The following is a 21882-nucleotide window of genomic DNA, read 5'->3' as shown; positions in this document are numbered from 1 at the left end:
AAAGAAATAAACCCTAATGCTCTTCGTCTATATTTCTTAGTTCTGCCGCTGTCTTTTAATCTTTCCGTCTGAAAGTGCTTCATTCCTATATCAATTCAATCCCTTTTAATCTTACCGTCTACGAGTGTTTCTTCCTCTATTAATTCAAACCCTCTAATAAATCCTATATCGTGAGGGATTATATTTTATTTCTGAATGAGAACGGTCTCCCCCTTTTGATGAAGTCAAAACCCGTCATTTTTTTACTACCGGTCATATTAGGTTTAAGATTGAAAGTAGAATTACAAGTTCTAATGCTCATGGAAGCCATAGTAACAGATTCTCATGAACTTTTTATCGCCCAATGGAAAGAATCCCAAATACATGTACTATTCCTTGCAGAGTTCAAGCTAGTTTTCTATATATTATCATTGCTTACCATTAATCAATATTGTGAATTATTATGATTTAGAAACACAATAATTGTCACGTTTTTAAATAATGTGTTTAATCTAGATGTATAATAACTTAAATCAGATTAATAAATTCTTTGATATTTTCTTTTTGTTAGATCTAAATCTATATTTATTTATATTTTTTTAAATCAGGTCTCAAGTTTGATTCTTATTGAAATTTATGGTGATTATCAGAATAAACAAGGTAAGAAGAAACTTATTAAATTATTTTAATGTAGTTTGGTTGAATTTAACTTTAACAACTAAAATCAAACAATTATATTTTGCAACCTTGCAGGAGTATAATCATCAATTTTAAAAACTAACTGGTAGATGAGAGAATATCGTCTTTCTGACGTGTTCCTTCAATTATCAAGGGTTAGTCATTTTTTTTTATGAAAGTTGATTAATTAAAGTGTTCATGCTACTGATATTCTCATTAATCTCTTATTTTTTCTCCTTTATTTCTTGTTTGTTTAATGTGTAGGGTGGCTAATGAGTTATTGTACGCCCGACAAGAAGGCGAAGAAAAAAGTATTGGTTTATCAACAAAGACAACCTCCTCCTGTTGAACTACATATTGGAATCAAAAGGGCGCGATTTCCTGTTGAACTACATATTGGAATAAAAAATGACAGATTATATCTGTTTGTATATTATTTCATTGTTTATTTTAAAAGTTTCATATCTCGTTATGATGTTATTTATTTTTTTTTTAAAGAGTTTTATATGTCTTTGTCATTATTTCCTTGTTTATTATTTCTTAAAGTAGTTTGTTCTTATGAAATTATTATTAGTCAATAATTAAATTTAAATATTATTATTATTTTTATTATTCATTGATTAAATTAGAAGATTCACATTCATTTCATCTATTCTTTTGTTATTTATAATGTAATAGAAATTTCTTTATATAGTTTGCTCGATTTTTTCCCTCTAATTGATTTCCTTTTATTAGACAACAATAAGTTGTCACAATAAACTTATAGTGGTCCTAAGAACATTAACTTAAACAAAATTATTATTATTTGTTAAAGTAATGATAGAGTATCTATAGTATTCTATATTTTAAATTTTAAATTGTACATGTTACATATTTAATAATTTATCTTTTTAAAAAAATATATATTATTAAAAAACATTAGTGTTTTCTTTCTCTCTAATTTTTATTATTAATTATTATAAATAACTTTATATATATATATATATATATATATATATATATATATATATATATATATATATATTTATTACTTTTGAAGAATATATATATATATATATATAAAGAAAGTGAAAGAAAATATTTTATAATTATTTATTTCTTATAGTGGTGCATAATTTATTTTTTATTTTTTTAAATAATAAAAAATAATAAATTTCAATCATAAAATTATTCAAGTTAGAATAATTAATTGTTAATTGGCTTATACTTCGTTAAAAACATCCCCTCGTTAATTTATTATATTAAGTAATAAATTGCACAATCTTATTGAAGAGTACTAATGAAATAAGTACCAAAAAATATACATTCAAATGTTGTTCAAGAGTGTATTTCTAAATATCTAATATTACAAAATCAAACACAATAATATTATTACATTTTTTCTTAATTATCTCTCAATAATAATTTTTTAATTAGTCTGTCACAGTTATAATACATTGACATCATATTAACAAGAAAATGGTGGTGAGACGAGATGTTCACATGGAGTAATCAATGACATGAAACTAGAGTAACCCGATTGAAGAAGAAACAAGCTCGGAGGTTGCTATGCCTGAAATATTAACAACTATCGAGTTTTCAAAAGATAAATCTGAACCTCAACAGCCTAAAATGAGAAGTCTATGGGAGATATATGACACTATAAATGAAGTTCATGTTGTATGATCTCCAGACCGACTCAATACGAGAAATGGAGATCAAATATGAATGAAGAAATTAGGACAATATGTTTGCCAATTAGGGAAATGGAGATTTTGAAAAAGATTAAGGTGTAGTACTATGGTAAATATGTCCTCCGGTTGGTTGAAAGAGTTGACATACGAAGGTAGAATGAAACCCTCATTGAATTTATTTCTCGTAATATGACGATCAATGTCAATTTGCTTAGTATGTTCTATTGGAATTATTTACAACATTTGGGTACATATATTATTTAATAATTGTATATAAGTTGTTATCATAATATATATTAAATCATAATTAAAGTGATCGATTAAAGTATAAAGGTTATGGACTTATTTAGACATCTATAATAAATATGGGGTCATATTTGTGTAGAATAAGAAATAACATTTACTATTTCATTGATACGTCGAATAGTAAATTAGTATATTAAGGCTAGGTCCTCAACCCATATAGATAGTCTACCTATTATGTTTCTCTTATCCGACATAAATGTAGAGAGTTTGTTCATCTCAAAAAAAAAATCCAAGGACTATCAATAGATTGTTGGAAGACTTAAAATCCACTCACATCAGACATTCTGATTCAGGTCAAGATCCTGAATTATGAGATCCAAGATCGAGAGAATATCTGAAGAACGATGAACAATTTAATGAACTGTTCGTCAGATTCATGTATGTTTCGGAATTATAGTTTATCTTAATTTATCGACATAAAGTATAAAAATTATATTAAATAATATCTAACACGTTCATGAAAAATAAATTAGTCGTAATTTGAAGAACAACTTTATTGTCACATCTCAAGACAGTTGTTTGTTTCTTGGTTTTCCAAGAGATTATAGCATAAGTAAAAAAATATACAAAAATTCACTCAATGATCGTGAGTATCAGGAAACTAGCCCAATCAACCTCATTAAAAACATGGAATTTTTGAATATTTTTTTTTTGAAAAACGACTTAGCGTAATTTCATTAAAAATTACCAAAAAGGAAAAAAAACCATGAGTTTTACGGGATCATTCTACACAGTCCTAGAACGATTTTGAGTTCGTAACAATTTCTGAATAAACTCTAAAAAGCTAAAAATGTAAACATATTATCTCATTACAATGCATTCAATTCTTGTGATTTCTGTACAAGGTAGATTCCAATTTCTGCATATATTCCAGTTTTCCTCTGTGCTTGAAATTCTCCTCCATGTTCCCGCGAGGACGCCAAAATCTGAGACAATTTCTATCCATAGCTCTTCAACGCTCCTTCGGGTTCTTCCACAAACTCTTGTGTTTCGTTATTCTTTCTGGAAGCTGATCAGCTCCAGACTCTTTGCAAAACGATTCCAAAGCTCAATAGTGATACTACCGCTTCCAAATAGTTGGTCAATGGTTTCCTCGTTTCCATTACATAGTAGACAGTTCACGTCCGAGATGTTCATATACTTACTGATGTGGTCTTGAGTCTTGTGTCTTTCCCAGAAGGCGATCCATAGGATGAACTTGTGTCATGGAATGATCTTGGTTGACCATACAAGATGAGCCCAGTCTACTTTCTGTGTTTTTTCCCAGGTTACCTCCCATATTCTCTTTGAAATCACATTCCCATTGTCTTCGGCTTTTCATTCATGAACATTGGGTCTATCGTGAAGTTGTATGATGCTTATGTGATCCAGTATCCTCTTCCCTTCTGGAACTCTTCTTAGGTGCGAGTCCCAATTCCCATATTTTATATATTTGATTTTCGTAACTACACTGTCTCTTTTAATACGGGTATTCTTGAACTCCTCCTTGTGAATGATAAGCTGATTTTAGAACCAGGGGTTGTTCCAGAATAGAGTTCATTTTCTGTCTCCTAGCCAAATGTCATAGAGATCTACTATATCATTTCTTAGATTAAGAATTTTCTGGAGTGACCAGCTCATACCGTCATTGATTCTTCAAGTCTAGATATTGGTATTCTATTTCATAAACCTCGTGTGTACTCATTTGATGCATAATGATTCTTGGTTGCGTTCCAATTCTCATAGATGCTTGAAGGTTAGAGCATTATTCCACTCGACACAGTTCTTGAGTCTGATGCCTCCCTCCTCCTTCAGTTTATAGAGAGCGATCCATTTGACTTTCTTTCCTCCTCTTCCGCTACTACCCTAGATGAAATTTCGCATCAACGTATCGAGTTCCTTCATTATCATCTTCGTAATGACCAATTGATATGCCTAATATCCAATTATGCCCATGACTACACTCTTTATAATCTCAATCCTCCCTGCATAAGAAAGTTTTTTCGATGCCCAACCAGAAATCATGCAGTGTGAGAATGGAGCAAGCAACTATATGACGGGCCATCGAAAGAAGCTCAATGAGCTCAACGAGAAGATCATAAGAAATGTGAAGTTTGAAGACAGAAGTAAGGAGAACATGTTCCTTGATCTAGTTTGTGGGAAAATCCATGTGACTATAGATGCCATGTTCGAGGAGGAAAAGAAGTGAGAGTAGTGCAACGACAACAACGAGCTCGTACAAAATTTTATGGAGTTCGGAATCCTATGAGATGTCTAAGCATTAATTTTCAACAAATTTAAAAGTTATTGGTCTTTAATATCTTGTATGAAATTATGACTTATTTAATTATTAATGGGTTTGAACTTGTATGTATAAGTAGTTTAAGGTTTCTAGACTAAATTTCTCCTTTAAAATAGTTGTTTGTAATGGTTGATATATAACACTTAACACTCTTAAAAAGTTTCCTCTTCAACAAAATATTATTGTCATTCCTAGTTTTTCCTTAAATTTCTTTTCTTCAAAATTGTTATTAAAAGATTCGATAATTGGAATCAATAGTTAAAACATACGCCCATACTACTTCTGACGATGCAAGAATGAGTGTCGGTTACATTTTTGGCGACGCTTTTAAGGTTGTCAGAAATTTGTTTAAGCGTCTCGTAAGACTTTTTTGTTGTAGTGTTTTTAATAAATATTTCAATATATATTATTTTGTTTGAAATAGTTAGAATTTTTCAAATAGTCCAAGATTAAAAACCTAACTCTAAGTTAAACATTCTTCATAATTAATTTAAAACCATTGTTCGTCTAATGTTTTATCTAGATTGTGTTTATAAGATATGAATTAGAGATTATTTTGACCAATAAACTCATTTCGTCTTAAATTCAAATTACATTCATTATCACTAATGTGATATTCATTATTTTGGTGTAAGTCCTGTGTAGTCGGTCGATTCAAACACATTACGGATTTTGTATTATAGTATCTTATTTTATATTCCGTAATTTCTATCATGTTATTTACATTTTAACTATATGGTTATCACACATTTTATCTTCTTCAGCATCAATATTCTTTATTTTTTAGAGATAATTTTTGGGGCACGACAAAAACACATAATATCTAAATATAGAGAAAAAAATATGGAGACGGGAATTGGGACTCACTTTTGAGAAGATATCTAGAAGGACAGAGGATACTTGATCATATAAGTAACATACAACTACACGATAGACCGGATATTCATGAATGGAAAGCTGAGGACAATGGGAAGCTGGTATCGAAGAAAATATGGGAGGTAACTCGGGAAAAAGCGTAGAAAGTAGAATGGGCTCCTCTTGTATGGTCAACGAAGATTATCTCTAGACACCAGTTCATCCTATGGCTCGCCTTTTGAGAAAGACTCAGCACTCGTGATTTTATCAGCAAGTATATGAGCATTCTGAATGTGAGTTGTCTTCTATGTAGAGGAAATGAAGAAACCATAGATCACCTATTCAGGAGATGTTGTATTGCTTCGGATCTTTGGGACAAATTCTATAAAAGCCTAGAGCTGATCAGTTTCCCGAGTGAATGGAATGAAATCAAAGATGCAACACTATTCAAATCCAATTGAAATAGATTTACAACAAGCGTGTTCAAGTGCGGCTTTGAAGCAGTGATATATAACATTTGCAAGAACGAAATGCAAGGGTATATGACAGAACCCGTAGGAGCGTTGAAGAGTTATGGAAAGATATTGTATCGGATTGCAGTGCCCTCGCGGGAATGTGGACAAGAATTTCAAGCATGGAGAAGAACTGTAATATCTGTAGGAACTGGAATTTACCGTTTTTAAACTCACTATAATTGAAAGCATTATAATCAGATAATTCATTTATGTTTTTATCTTTTTAGCTTTTATTCAGAATGTTACGACTTCAAAATCATTCTAGGCCTGTCTAGAATGATCTTTTAAACTCGTGTTTTTCCCCATTTTTGGAATTTTTAATGAAACGACGCTAAGTCTTTCCCCCCCCCCCCTCCCAAAAAAATATGGAGAAAACGAATGAGTAATAACTTCGTCGTCGTTTTAATATATAACATCGTTGTCTGGAAATAGAACATAGCAGAAGCGACGTCGTTTGAGAATATAATTAAATAAGTCATCTCAAGACAAATGTGAAAGTTTTGTCTACAATATGACTTAGAAAGAAAAAGATATACTATTTATAAGAGAAATTTGTTCACATTTTCAACACAAATTAACGTTTTTAACATTATAAATAATTTTAAATATTTAGGGTATAAATTCAAACAAAAATAAATTCATAAAGAGAAATTTCAAACAAAAATAAATGTATAAGAAATAATTTAAAACAAAAATGAATATACAAGTAACAATTTCAAACTAAATAATACATAAAGAAATATTTCAAACATAATTAAATGTATATAGAGAATATTTCCCTAATATTTAGTAATGATTCCAAAATCTTATTCCCAAATCATTAACCAAATACTTGTATTTCTATCATTCATTATTTTATTCCCAAACCACATAATAAAAACTCTAGGAGTTTTTTAAGTGATTTAAACGCGAATGGGGAAGGGTATTTATACCCAATAGTGAAATCCAGAAATTGTTATTTTGGAAAAATTGTAATTAATACGTGTAATCATGAAAATTTTATGTATGTATCATTTCTTTTATTATTGATATATTGGTTTGACTGAACAGGTTCGGGTTTCGAACAAAACAATCTGCCTATTTTGTACATTTTATAGGGAAAAACTGAGAGTTAATTGTAAAATTTTCGGTTTTCATCCAAAGGGGAAAATCGAAAGTTAATTAGAAAACTTTCGGTTTTTCCCTTTGGATGAAAACCGAAAGTTTTCTAATTAACTTTCGGTTTTACTCTAGGGTATCTAATCCGAAAACTCTACGATATCTATCAGTAAACGCCCAATTGTTTTTAACGAAAGAGTCAATACTGAGGGATGGCGAGAGTTATCTTAACTCTCGGAATTGGACTATACCGAAAGTTTTAGGGTCAAAACCGAGAGTTTTTACTCTCGTTTTGACCCCCTTTTCACCAGTGAAGCAATATTACAGATCTTTATGACATCCGTCTAGGGGACGGGAAAGGCACTCTATTCTGGCACGACTCTTGGTTCGAAAATCAGTCTATCATCCATAAGGAGGAGTTTCAAAATACCCGCATCAGAAGGGACTGCACAGACGCGAAAATCAAAGAAATTAAAGACGAGAATTGGGACTCACTCCTGAGAAGAAATCCAGAAGGACAGAGGATACTTGATCATATAAGTAACATACAACTACACGACAGACCGGATATTCATGAATGGAAAGTTAAGGACAATGGGAAGCTGGTATCGAAGAAAATATGGGAGGTAACCCGGGAAAAAACATAGAAAGTAGAATGGGCTCCTCTTGTTTGGTCAACGAAGATTATCCCTAGAAACTAGTTCATCCTTTGGCTCGCCTTCTGGGAAATACTTAGCACTTGTGATCGTATCAACAAGTATATGAGCATCCCGGACACGAGTTGTCTTCTATGTAGAGGAAATGAAGAAACTATAGATCACCTATTCGGGAGCTGCTGTATTGCTTCAGAGCTTTGGGACAGATTCTATAAAAAGGCTGGAGCTGGTCAGTTTCCCGAGCGAATGGAATGAAATTAAAGATGTAACACTATTCAAAGCCAAGGGAAATAGATTTACAACAAGCGTGTTCAAGTGTGGCTTTGGAGTAGTGGTGCATAACATTTGGCAAGAACGGAATGCAAGAGTATATAGCAGAACCCGCAGGAGCGTTGAAGAGTTATGGAAAGATATTGTATCGGATTGCAGCGCCCTCGCGGGAACGTGGACAAGAATTGCAAGCACGGAGAAGAACTGGAATATCTGTAGGAACTAGAATTTACCGTTTTTTAAACTCACTAGAATTGAAAGTATTGTAATACGATAATTCATTTACGTTTTTAGTTGTTTAGCTTTTATTCAGAATGTTACGACTTCAAAATCATTCTAGTCCTGTCTAGAATGAACTCTTAAAGTCGTGGTTTTTTTCCCATTTATGGGAATTTTAATTATATGACGCTAAGTCGTTTTTCCCAAAAGAAATAGATGTTTATGTTTTCTCTCCACAAGCCCATTTCGTTGTGGAGTATAAACCCAACTCCTTTGGTGAATAATTCTATACTTATTTAGAAGTATATAACACATTAAAATATAATTCAGTGCCATCATTTATGAGTGCGAATGTTTTTAACAGTTTGGTTAAATTGAGTGTGTTCCATTTGGATGAATGTTTCAAGAATAGAAATTACATGGATCTTGAAATTAAACATAAATGTCCAAGTACATAGAAAGAAATCGTTGATTATTGTTAGCATAAAAGAAATATTTAGGATTGAAGTTTTCCGATAAGATCCCCATATATCGATGTGTAATAGCTCAATTAAAAAATTGGATTTTATAAAAGTAGATAGGAAAGAAAGTCGATATTGCTTAGCATTCAGACAAATATCACATTCAGAAAATTAATGCAAGATAGATGTTAACATTTAAATGAAAGGATTGATATATTTGATGGCATCAACTCAGGCATGACAAAGTCATTTATGCCATACACTTAGGGAAATAAGAGAAGTGTTAAAATTTGAACTAAAACTAAACTTGTGATTAATTTGGATGCAAGACTTCTTAAAAATACAAATGAGGAAGCTCTCATAATTAACATATACAAGTAAAATCATGATGAAAAATAAATTTCAAATTCATATCTTTTGATAGTTTGAAAAAGACAAGAGATTATGATGAAATGTGGGAATACACATAATATTTATATCATTATTATCTTCATTGTAAGATAAACAAATCATGTATGTGTTACAAATTTATTGGTGTTATTGACTAAAATTTTTAGTGGTGTTATTGAGTAAAAAGACATGAATAGGTTTACTATGTCTTACGATTTATCATGCTTAACGCTGGCTAAAATTCAGCAACTAGTTTTTATATTAACATTAAGCGCATAATTAGTCATTCTAGATAATTTCTTCAATTAAGCAAAGTTCATAGTGTATATATTATGTTATTTCCTTTCAATAACTCTAATAGTTCATGTTGAACAAGCTTAGTCATGATTGAAGTAGATTTTTAATGATTTGGCTCATCTGCCTAAAATGGGATTTTCATCATATTTGTACTATGAGTTTTCCCTTTACTTTACAATACAATATCTCTCTACCCTTTGTACCAATATGGATAGTAAAGAATCTTAGAGATAATATTAAGGCACATTCCATGTTAAAGTTAGAACAATATAAAGATGATTTGTTAACAAACCTCTTGCTTGGATTGCAATTAGGACACTGACACTTACCACAATTGTTATCGTTGTACCTCCCAACATCTTTTTTAGTCATAATTATCCCTTACAATCATTGCAGAGTGTTCGTCATTCTCATGATATAATTTTCCATGCTTAAAGCCAGTGAGAAACCCTTGTTTATTGTCGGAAACGGGTCCATAACTAGAATTTTATTTATTAGCTAAGATTAGGGCACACTAAGACCCATACAAAATAAAATCAATTATTATTTTCACACATATCAATAATTTCTTTAGCTGCACTAAAAATGCAAACTAGGTTGCAAATACAAGTAAGATTGGATGGTAGACATTGCAGCACATCCCGAAGTGTTTTGTGCTTAATAAAGGATTTTTCCAAACTCATCATACATTGTGTAGAAGAGGTTATTTCCCTCTGAATGTGGTACAATAGCGGCCAGTTGCATCTCCATATATATTCTTGGGTTTTATTTGGGCTCCCAACTATGAAAAAGTCCCAATAGGTTCAAGTTCACTTTTTAATTCATTAAGGGTATTATAATATTTAAAGGGTTATGTTATAACCTAATTGTTCTATTATAAAAAGAGCGGCAACCGTCATTAAGAAGTAGAAGTCAAAAATTAAAAGAGAGGAAGAAAGAGAAATTCTTGTAGCAGACTTTCGCCTACAGTCACACAGGTTCATCAAACTCACGTCGGAGATTCAAACGGAGTTCTTTCTGGGGCTTAAAAGTTCTTCCTAATTTAAGTTTTTATTTGACTTGTTTGGGACCAAAAAGTTGTATCTTTTTGGGTATGCCCTTTTATCTTTTTGCGGTATTAAAGGTTGTTATACCTTGATTATATTCCCAACTCTGATTTTAGTGAAGCTTGAACTGGACGTAAAGTCCCGTGGTTTTTACTCCTTGTTTTAAGGAGGTTTTCCACGTAAAAATTCCGTGTGTGCATTGTGTTATTTATTTCCGCTTTTACTTGTGCTTTATTTGCTCCTAAGTTTTTCAATCAAGTAGGGAATATACGTTTTTCCCAACAGCATCTCCATATATATTCTTTAGTTAACCCCACTATCTTAGTCGTGGTGGTAAAAATAGAAGCCGCAATTATCGACTTTTCAATAGAGTTCAGAATTCAAAACCTGAGCATACAGTCAATCTTATCCTATTGTTGTTCTTAACAAGGTTCTCAATGGCCTTTCATACGTCGTGTTGATGAAATGAAGTTTTGATTTCACACCAAAGGTTATTCTCACATCCTTGTTCCATGTCATGTAGTTCCTAGAATAAAGAAGGGTAGACACCATTTTGGAGGTAGGGTTATCAATATATTGTGGAAAATACTCAGTCGAAGTAGATCCAGTAAAGAAAATATCAGTATTTTCGGTATTAAACATTTAACTCTTATAAAATTTAACAAACAAAATACAAAGATTATTGAAATTTCTTGTATATTCCTTTAATGCACGAGCCTCTATTTATATACATAGATAAATCATCTAGGGTTAATAATTTATTTACATAGAACTAATTTTGTAAAGGAATCTATGAAATAAAAACTGTACAATTTGAGGCACAATGTGAATGAGTGGTGAGATGCCCTTCAGTTGTTTTTGTTCCATGTGAGGCCGTTGGAGAAGAGTATTTCTCGAGATTTTGGGAGAAAACAAAATTGTGATTCGAAAAAAATGAAGGTATGTGGATACTGCTATAAACTCTCTAAACATTCTAGGATTGTGTTGTGTGATTTAGATGTGAATGGGAAAGAATATTTATAATCAAAACTGAAATCCTGAAAATTATTATTTTGGTGATTTTTGTAATATTGTAATTGATATAATTTTGTCATCTTTATTCTAGAATTGAGTTTTAAAACATTCTGGGATGATTATAACAACTTACCATAAAGGAACTTCACGAGATAGATATTAGGATTATTAAAGTTCAAAAAATATTTGGTGAAGATTTAATTCAGTTGTTTGTTAAAAAATGATAAAGGAATAATTTTGCAGAATCTTTTTGAAAGGCATATGAAATTCTCAAAACCACATTTCCCCTCGGTCACTCATAGTAAATATGTAATATTTTATTTTATTTTATTTTTTAATCATTACCCCTCCATGTGAGAAGACACAAAAACCCTTTGGTAGAAGGGATCCCATTGGTCATTATCGGGGTTGGATCCGTCAGCACACATCGGGTGGTTATGATTAATAGAATTTTAATTTTTTTTAATCACGACTTCTCATTGAATCATTGTCCCAAATTATTTCAACTAAATAACACGGATGGTTGACGTGGTGTATTATTGTGTGTTAGATCGACTTATAATATGGGTTGTTGTGATGGGAAAATATGACGCGGATGGCTGAGGTGATGAATTATTGTATGTTGGATTAATTTATATTACAGTCAGTTGTGATGGAGAAATGTGACAAAACTTAATAACATGGATCGATGAGGTGGTGCATTATTGTGTATTGGATCAATTTATAATATGGGCGGTTGGGATGGAGAAATGTGACGTGAATCGTTGACGTGGTGCATTATTGTTTGTGTTGGATTAATTTATATTAGGTTGATCGAGAAATGTGACAAAACTTGGTATGTTGGATCATCTATAAATAATTACCCACTAATCAAAACCAAGAAACCTAATAAAGATTGAGGTTCCTCGCCTCCATTTCTTAGTCCCGCGTTTGATAGTGCTTCGTTCTTTTATCGATTTAACCCCTTCTAATTTTATCGTACAAGAGTGCTTCATTTCTATATCGATTCAACCCCTTTTAATTTTATCGTCTGCGAGTGTTTCATTTATATCGATTCAAATCCTCTAACAAATCCTGTGTTTTGAGCGATTATACTTCGATTTCTAAATAAGAAAACTCTTCCTCTTTTGATGAAGGCAAAAAACATATTTTTTTACTATTGTTCCTACTAGATTTTAGATCGAGAGTTGAAATCCATAGATGCAAAATCTCATGATGTTTTCATCACGAAATGGAAGGAATCCCAAATAAAAATATTGTCCTAATAGGGTGTACAAGCTAGTTTTCTATATATTATCATTATTAAATTTAAATACTTATAATCAATCAAATGTGTGAATCATTAATGCTGGTACCAGACACAATAATTGTCACATCTTTCATAAATGTGTGAATCATCATGAAATTGTTTAGAAATAAGGAGTTATCTAGATCAGATTTAATAATTTTTTTTTCTTTTTCTTTACGTTATATTTTATTTATATTTATTGATATTTTTTTAAATTAGGTCTTAAGTTTGATTCTCATTTAAAATTTTGTTTATAAACCAAATAAATGAGATAATAAAAAACTTATTTCAATTATTTTAAAGGTAATTTTGTTGAATTTAATTCTAACAATTAAAACCAAGCAATTATATAACCGATGCAGTAGTACAATCATCTATTTTGAATAGCGATATGATCATGCACAAATGCCGATTGAATCTTGAACGAGTATTGTCTTCCCTTCTATTACAAAAGTTAGTGATTTTTATGAAAGTTCATTAATTAAAATGTTCATGCTAATGATATTTTCATTAATATTTTTTTTTTCTATTTCTTGTTTTTTAAATGAGTAGTCGATGAATGAAATATTGTACGCATTTACAATAAGAAAGGTACAAATAAGAAGTACTATCCGCCCTTATACAAGAAGAAATTAAAATCCAATCCTGAGTTAGCAGTTTTGAAACAAACCTTGGTTCTCCTACTGACAAACAAGGTGTTGAACGACATATTGAAATTAGAGGACATAATTTGAAGAATTTTTGGATCTATTTATTTGTTATTTCCTTAGTTTTTTTTAGAATCCATATGTACTTATCACAATTTTGGTGTTATTTATTTATTTATTTTTAAAATGTTTTATATGTCCTTATATCATTATTTCCTTCTTTATTATTTGTTATATTAGTTTATTTAAATAACATTATTATTAATCATTTTTTAAATTAAAAGGGTTCACTCTCATTTTATCTATTCATTTGTTATTTATAATCTACTCTAACATTCTTGATATAACTGGGTTGATTTATCGTTTTTTATCTCATTATTTTCCTTTTCTTAGACCATAATAAGTCGTCACAACAAACCAATAGCGGTCATAAGAACCTGATTATCTTAAACGAAAAATATTATTATAATCTTTTATCTTATTTTTTTAAGGAAAATTAGTGAGGTATAATATTTTTGGGTTAAAATTAATAAAATTGATAATTGTCTAGTTAGTTAATATCATATTGAATTATTTTTGTATTTTTTTTGTGGGTGATCAAGTAAGAGTAAGTGTTGACCCTGTATAGTCCGCCTTACCTTGTGGCCTAACACCATATTTAATTGGTTTAAGTGGTATTTTGTTAAAACTATTTAAAATTTATAATCAGTTTAATAATTCTAAAACAATTTTTTATTAATATTAATTCGAGAAGCAGAAGTGTTATTAATTGAGCACATATTTTCAGTCATTAATTTATCGATTGTATCTCAATTTGATCGTCGATGAACAACGTTTCTCATATGATTTACATCTTCAACAAGACGCTCAAAGCTTAGAAATTCTTATAAACTTTGTTATTCTCAATTCTAAATGGTGCATTTTTTTAATAGAAGTTATAGGCTTATGAGATCTCTAAAATAAAATTTTTATTTATAGAGGCATTGACAACATATTTTATTTAATTTCATTAAAATATTATTATGGATATTTCCATATTGAAGAGAGAATAACATGACTTGTTTCATTATAGTTATTTGGATTTTGTTTTTAATTTATGGATATTTTTTTATCTATTAAATTATGTTTATTTTTTTTATAACCAAATAATAATTTACAAAAAATAGTTATTTTTTTGAAATAATTAACATTACCACGTCAAACTAATCTGCATATCACAACCTTTTAAAAATATTAATATATACAATATTATTGCCTAGTAACTAGCTAGCTAATTCGATTCTTTCCAACAACAACAACGTATTATTTGTTTTCTTATCAATTTATTTAAGTCCAACCCAACAATCTTTATATTTTTAAGCTGTCATTACTCCAATTTATGAACCTATATACAAATTATTACCATACAATTTAATATATAAATTTAATTACATTAAATAACATAATGGAAGATAACCTCGAATTCAATGTGTAATTCCAAAATTTTAATATTAATTTGTACACATTATAAGTAAAATAATTTATACCTTAATATGTATTTAAATTTTATTTATTAATTACATGAAATTAATACTTAAATTTTCCTCCTTGGTACATTATATATATTCATTTAAAATAAAATAAAATATACGAATCATGGCGAATAATCCCTATTTAAAATTATGTATTATTTTTTATATGTATTATTATATATATAATTTCACATCATTTTTAAATATTAAATCATATGTTTATTCTATATCCAATATTAATAATATTTTCCTAGATAAATATTTTCATATGTGCACAAACAATATAAAATATTAAACTAAAGGAAGATTTTATCTAACTCACTAATGTACCTACAATTACATTATAGGACAAATGAACATTATAAATGATCCTTTAAAATCTTAATTGGCATTCCTTTAGTAAAATAATCTACTACATCAACTCAATATTAATGTGTTCAATGACCACTTTCTTTTTACTTAATGTGATCTGTGGTGAAAAAATTGATATCGACCAGCTTACTTTAACTCTAACTTTCATATAATATATATATATATAATGATGCATAATTTTTAAAGTGTCTGGATTGCCGGGTCGAGAGCTGTTGTTAATTTGGATATATGTGAGAGTAATGGATACTTTGGTCGGATTGTGGGTTGACCCGCCCATAAACTTAAGACGGTTAAAAATAAAATTAAAAATGTTATAGGTATGGTTCGAACTTGCAACCTAACAAAACAAGTACAACCTTTAACCAACTAGGCTAATAACACTTTATATTTTAAATTCAACCCAAACTTTGGTAAACGCGTGACATTTTAACAATATAAGTTCAGCTTTTTAACTAACTAATATATATATATAATGATGCTTAATTTTTAAAGTGTCTGGATTGCCGGGTCCAGAGCTGTGGTTAATTTAGATATATGTGAGAGTAAATGGATACTTGGGTCGGATTGTGGGTTGACCCGCCCATAAACTTAAAACGTTTAAAAATAAAATTAAAAATGTTATAGGTATGGTTCGAACTTGCAAGCTAACAAAACAAATACAACCTTTTAACCAACTAGGCTAATAACACTTTATATATGTTAAATTCAACCCAAAATTTGATAAACGCGCGACATTTTAACAATATAAGTTCAACTTTTTAACTAACTAATATATATATATAATGATGCTTAATTTTTAAAGTGTCTGGATTGCCGGGTCGAAAACTGTGGTTAATTTGGATATATGTGAGAGTAAATGGATATTTGGGTCGGATTGTGGGTTGACCCGTCCATAAACTTAAAACGGTTAAAAATAAAATTAAAAATGTTATAGGTATGGTTCGAACTTGCAACATAACAAAACAAGTACAACCTTTAACCAACTAGGCTAATAACACTTTATATTTTAAATTCAACCCAAATTTTGGTAAACGCGTGACATTTTAACAATATAAGTTCAGCTTTTTAACTAACTAATCTATATATATATAATGATGCTTAATTTTTAAAATGTCCGGATTGCCGGGTCCAGAGCTGTGGTTAATTTGGATATATGTGAGAGTAAATGAATACTTGGGTCGGATTTTGGGTTGACCCGCCCATAAACTTAAAACGGTTAAAAATAAAATTAAAAATCTATAGGTATGGTTCGAACTTTCAACCTAACAAAATAAGTACAACCTTTTAACCAACTAGGCTAATTACACTTTATTTTTTAAATTCAACCAAAATGTGATAAACGCGTAACATTTTAACAGTATAAGTTCAACTTTTTAACTAACTAATATATATATATATATCTAATGATGCTTAATTTTTAAAGCGTTCGGATTGCCGGGTCGAGAGTTATGATTAATTTGGATATATGTGAGAGTAAATGGATACTTGAGTCGTATTATGTGTTAACCTGCCCATAAACTTTAAATGGTTAAAAATAAAATTAAAAATCTATAGGTATAGTTCGAACTTTCAACATAACAAAACAAGTACAACCTTTTAACCATCTAGGCTAATAACACTTTATATTTTAAATTCAACCCAAAATTTGATAAAAGCGTGAAATTTTAACAATATAAGTTCAACTTTTTAACTAACTAATCTATATATATATATATAAAATGATGCTTAATTTTTAAATTTTCCGAAATGCCGGGTCGAGAGCTGTGGTTAATTTGGATATATGTGAGAGTAAAGGGATATTTGGTTCAGATTGTGGGTTGACCCGCCCATAAACTTAAAACGGTTAAAAATAAAATTAAAAATGCTATAGGTATGGTTCGAATTTGCAACTTAACAAAACAAGTACAACATTTTAACCAACTAGGCTAATAACACTTTATATTTTAAATTCAACCCAAAATTTGATAAACACGTGACATTTTAACAATATAAGTTCAAATTTTTAAATAACTAATTTATATATATATATAATGATACTTAATTTTTAAAGTGTCTCGATTGTCGGGTCGAGAGCTGTGGTTAATTTAGATATACGTGAGAGTAAATGGATACTTGGGTCGGATTGTGGGTTGACCCGCCCATAAACTTAAAACGGTTAAAAATAAAATTAAAAATGTTATAGGTATGGTTTGAACTTACAAGCTAACAAAACAAGTACAACCTTTTAACCAACTAGGCTAATAACACTTTATATATGTTAAATTCAACCTAAAATTTGATAAACGCATGACATTTTAACAATATAAGTTCAACTTTTTAAATAACTAATCTATATATATATATATATATATATATAATGATGCTTAATTTTTAAAGTGTTTGGATTGCCGGGTTGAGAGCTGTGGTTAATTTGGATATATGTGAGAGTAAATGGATACTTGGGTCGGATTGTGGGTGGACCCGCCCATAAACTTAAAACGGTTAAAAATAAAATTAAAAATGTTATAGGTATGGTTCGAACTTGCAACCTAACAAAACAAGTACAACCTTTAACCAACTAGGCTAATAACACTTTATATTTTAAATTCAACCCAAAATTTGGTAAACGCGTGACATTTTAACAATATAAGTTGAGCTTTTTAACTAATTAATCTATGTATATAATGATGCTTTATTTTTAAAATGTCCGGATTGCCGGGTCCAGAGCTGTGGTTAATTTGGATATATGTGAGAGTAAATGAATACTTGGGTCGGATTGTGGGTAGACCCGCCATAAACTTAAAACGGTTAAAAATAAAATTAAAAATCTATAGGTATGGTTCAAATTTTCAACCTAACAAAATAAGTACAACCTTTTAACCAACTAGGCTAATTACACTTTATTTTTTAAATTCAATCCAAACTGTGATAAACGCGTGACATTTTAACAATATAAGTTCAACTTTTTAACTAACTAATATATATATATATATATATATATATATAATGATGTTTAATTTTTAAAGTGTCCGGATTGCGGGTCGAGAGTTGTGATTAATTTGGATATATGTGAGAGTAAATGGATACTTGGGTCGGATTGTGGGTTGACCCGCCCATAAATTTTTTAAGGTAATAGGGTTATAGGGTACAATATTGTGAAGCTTCCTTTTGTTGCCCTATGCTAACGGAGGAAGGCGTACACAAGCGCTGTGAAAACAACCTACAGAAAGGTGAAATTTAAAGAAAGGAAAATGAAGTGAAACAAATTGGAAGGATTAGGGAATGGATGATATGTTAATGTGGGGATATTATATATTTAGGACTGTTTGATTTACAATTTTATTAAAAAATTGTAAAGGAAATAGAAAAGAAAAGAAAAAAGAGCCACGTTTAAAACAAGTCGTTGACAACATGACTGGAAATTTAACTTTGTTTTTTTTACAGCTAATCTCTATATATATATAATGATGCTTAATTTTAAAATGTTCGGATTCCAGGTCTAGAGCTGTGTTTAATTTGGATATATGTGAGAGTAAATGGATACTTGAGTCGTATTATGTGTTAACCTGCCCATAAAGTTTAAATGGTTAAAAATAAAATTAAAAATCTATAGGTATGGTTCGAACTTTCAACATAACAAAACAAGTACAACCTTTTAACCATCTAGGCTAATAACACTTTATATTTTAAATTCAACCCAAAATTTGATAAAAGCGTGAAATTTTAACAATATAAGTTCAACTTTTTAACTAACTAATCTATATATATATATATATAAAATGATGCTTAATTTTTAAATTTTCCGAAATGCCGGGTCGAGAGCTGTGGTTAATTTGGATATATGTGAGAGTAAAGGGATATTTGGTTCAGATTGTGGGTTGACCCGCCCATAAACTTAAAACGGTTAAAAATAAAATTAAAAATGCTATAGGTATGGTTCGAATTTGCAACTTAACAAAACAAGTACAACCTTTTAACCAACTAGGCTAATAACACTTTATATTTTAAATTCAACCCAAAATTTAATAAACACGTGACATTTTAACAATATAAGTTCAAATTTTTAAATAACTAATTTATATATATATATAATGATACTTAATTTTTAAAGTGTCTGGATTGTCGGGTTGAGAGCTGTGGTTAATTTAGATATATGTGAGAGTAAATGGATACTTGGGTCGGATTGTGGATTGACCCGCCCATAAACTTAAAACGGTTAAAAATAAAATTAAAAATGTTATAGGTATGGTTTGAACTTGCAAGCTAACAAAACAAGTACAACCTTTTAACCAACTAGGCTAATAACACTTTATATATGTTAAATTCAACCCAAAATTTGATAAACGCATGACATTTTAACAATATAAGTTCAACTTTTTAAATAACTAATCTATATATATATATATAATGATGCTTAATTTTTAAAGTGTTTGGATTGCCGGGTTGAGAGCTGTGGTTAATTTGGATATATGTGAGAGTAAATGGATACTTGGGTCGGATTGTGTGTGGACCCGCCCATAAACTTAAAACGGTTAAAAATAAAATTAAAAATGTTATAGGTATGGTTCGAACTTGCAACCTAACACTTTATTTTTTAAATTCAACCCAAAATTTGATAAACGCATGACATTTTAACAATATAAGTTTAACTTTTTAACTAACTAATATATATATATATATATATATATATATATATATAATGATGCTTAATTTTTAAAGTGTCAAGATTGCGGGTCGAGAGTTGTGATTAATTTGGATATATGTGAGAGTAAATGGATACTTGGGTCGGATTGTGGGTTGACTCGCCCATAAAAATTTTACCGTAATATTTTTTTTTTACGGTTTTTTATATTATTACTCGTGTAAATGCACGGGATACCTACTAGTTATCCTAAAAACATGCAATATTGAATTGTAAAAAATAGAATTGTAAAAAATAGAATTTCTTATAAAACTCTTAAGATAATAGCAAAGCATGAAACAAATTTGACGTTAGTCCATTAAAAGACATCTCAAAACATTCTTTACAATTAGTTCTTCAGTGATCTTAATCTGAATTAGTTAGATATAGAGATGGACCAGAAATTATTATTTAGGTGGAATTAAATAAAATTAATTATTTCGTAAGACTATAAGAAAAAAATAATATTTACACTAATGTGATTTTAAAATTATTACACAAAAATAATATTAGTTTTATTATTTTTGAAATGGAATATGTTTGTAACGATGATACAACTATGTTAATTATTTTAATAAATTAATTATTTATTATAAACTATTATTGTACCTAAAATAAATAAACATAATTGGAGAGATAAAAAATATCCACAAATTATAAAAATACTCATAATCATATCAAATAAATCCTAAAAATAATTATCATCCAAATAATCATAATCAAACAAACCCTTAGAAAAATAATAATAATGAATACATTAAAGCTATTTGATATTAAAATATTTATAATTTTATTCAAGACTTAATATTTTCTTATATTTCACTTTATTTATCTCATCATTTATTTTATTTATGAAATAATAAAATATTATTTATTTAATATATTCTTTAAATTTTCTCTCTCATTTATTTAATAGGTAAATTAATTAATTAATTTTAAAATTTTCATTGATGTAAAAATTAAATCAAATAAATATTTTATCTACAATCTCAAATAAAATAAAAAATCAAACAAGCTCTAATATCAATCTCTCTCTCCCCTCAAATCACAACCAAATTGTAATTTCACTCAGACCTATATATATTAAAGAATTCTCAATAGGTTATATATATTTTGTGATTTATATATATATATATATAAATCACAAAATTCTAGGGTGGGCTTAAGCCGACCCTAACCCATAGTAGCCCATAGGTGTGTACGTCCCTGGTTATATATCTTCTCAATATATGTCAAAGAAATAATTTTGTATATATTCCTCTTCAATATATGCCAAATCAAAGTTTCTTATTCTAGTATTCCATAATGAATATTTGTGAATAATTTTTCATTTTAGATCTCTCTAAATTTTTTAATTGTTACATGCCTCTAAATATATCCTCAAAATACCTCAAGATTTATGAATTTTAATGTTAATGACATAAAATGTTTTACCCATTTCATTCCTATAAGTTATTTAAAAGAAATTAATTTCACATCATATAAAAATTCCTTATCATTTTTTTTAGGAAAAACGACTTAGCGTTATTTTATTAAAAATTCCCAAAACGGAAAAAAACCACGAGTTTAAGAGATCATTTAGACAGGCCTAAAATTATTTTGAAGTCTTAATATTCTGAATAAAAGTTAAAAACGTAAATGAATGATCTGTTTACAATTCTTTCAA

This window comes from Impatiens glandulifera, chromosome 3 (assembly GCF_907164915.1).
Source record: "Impatiens glandulifera chromosome 3, dImpGla2.1, whole genome shotgun sequence".
Taxonomy (NCBI): Eukaryota; Viridiplantae; Streptophyta; class Magnoliopsida; order Ericales; family Balsaminaceae; genus Impatiens; species Impatiens glandulifera.
Note: the sequence above shows the minus strand (reverse complement) of the source record.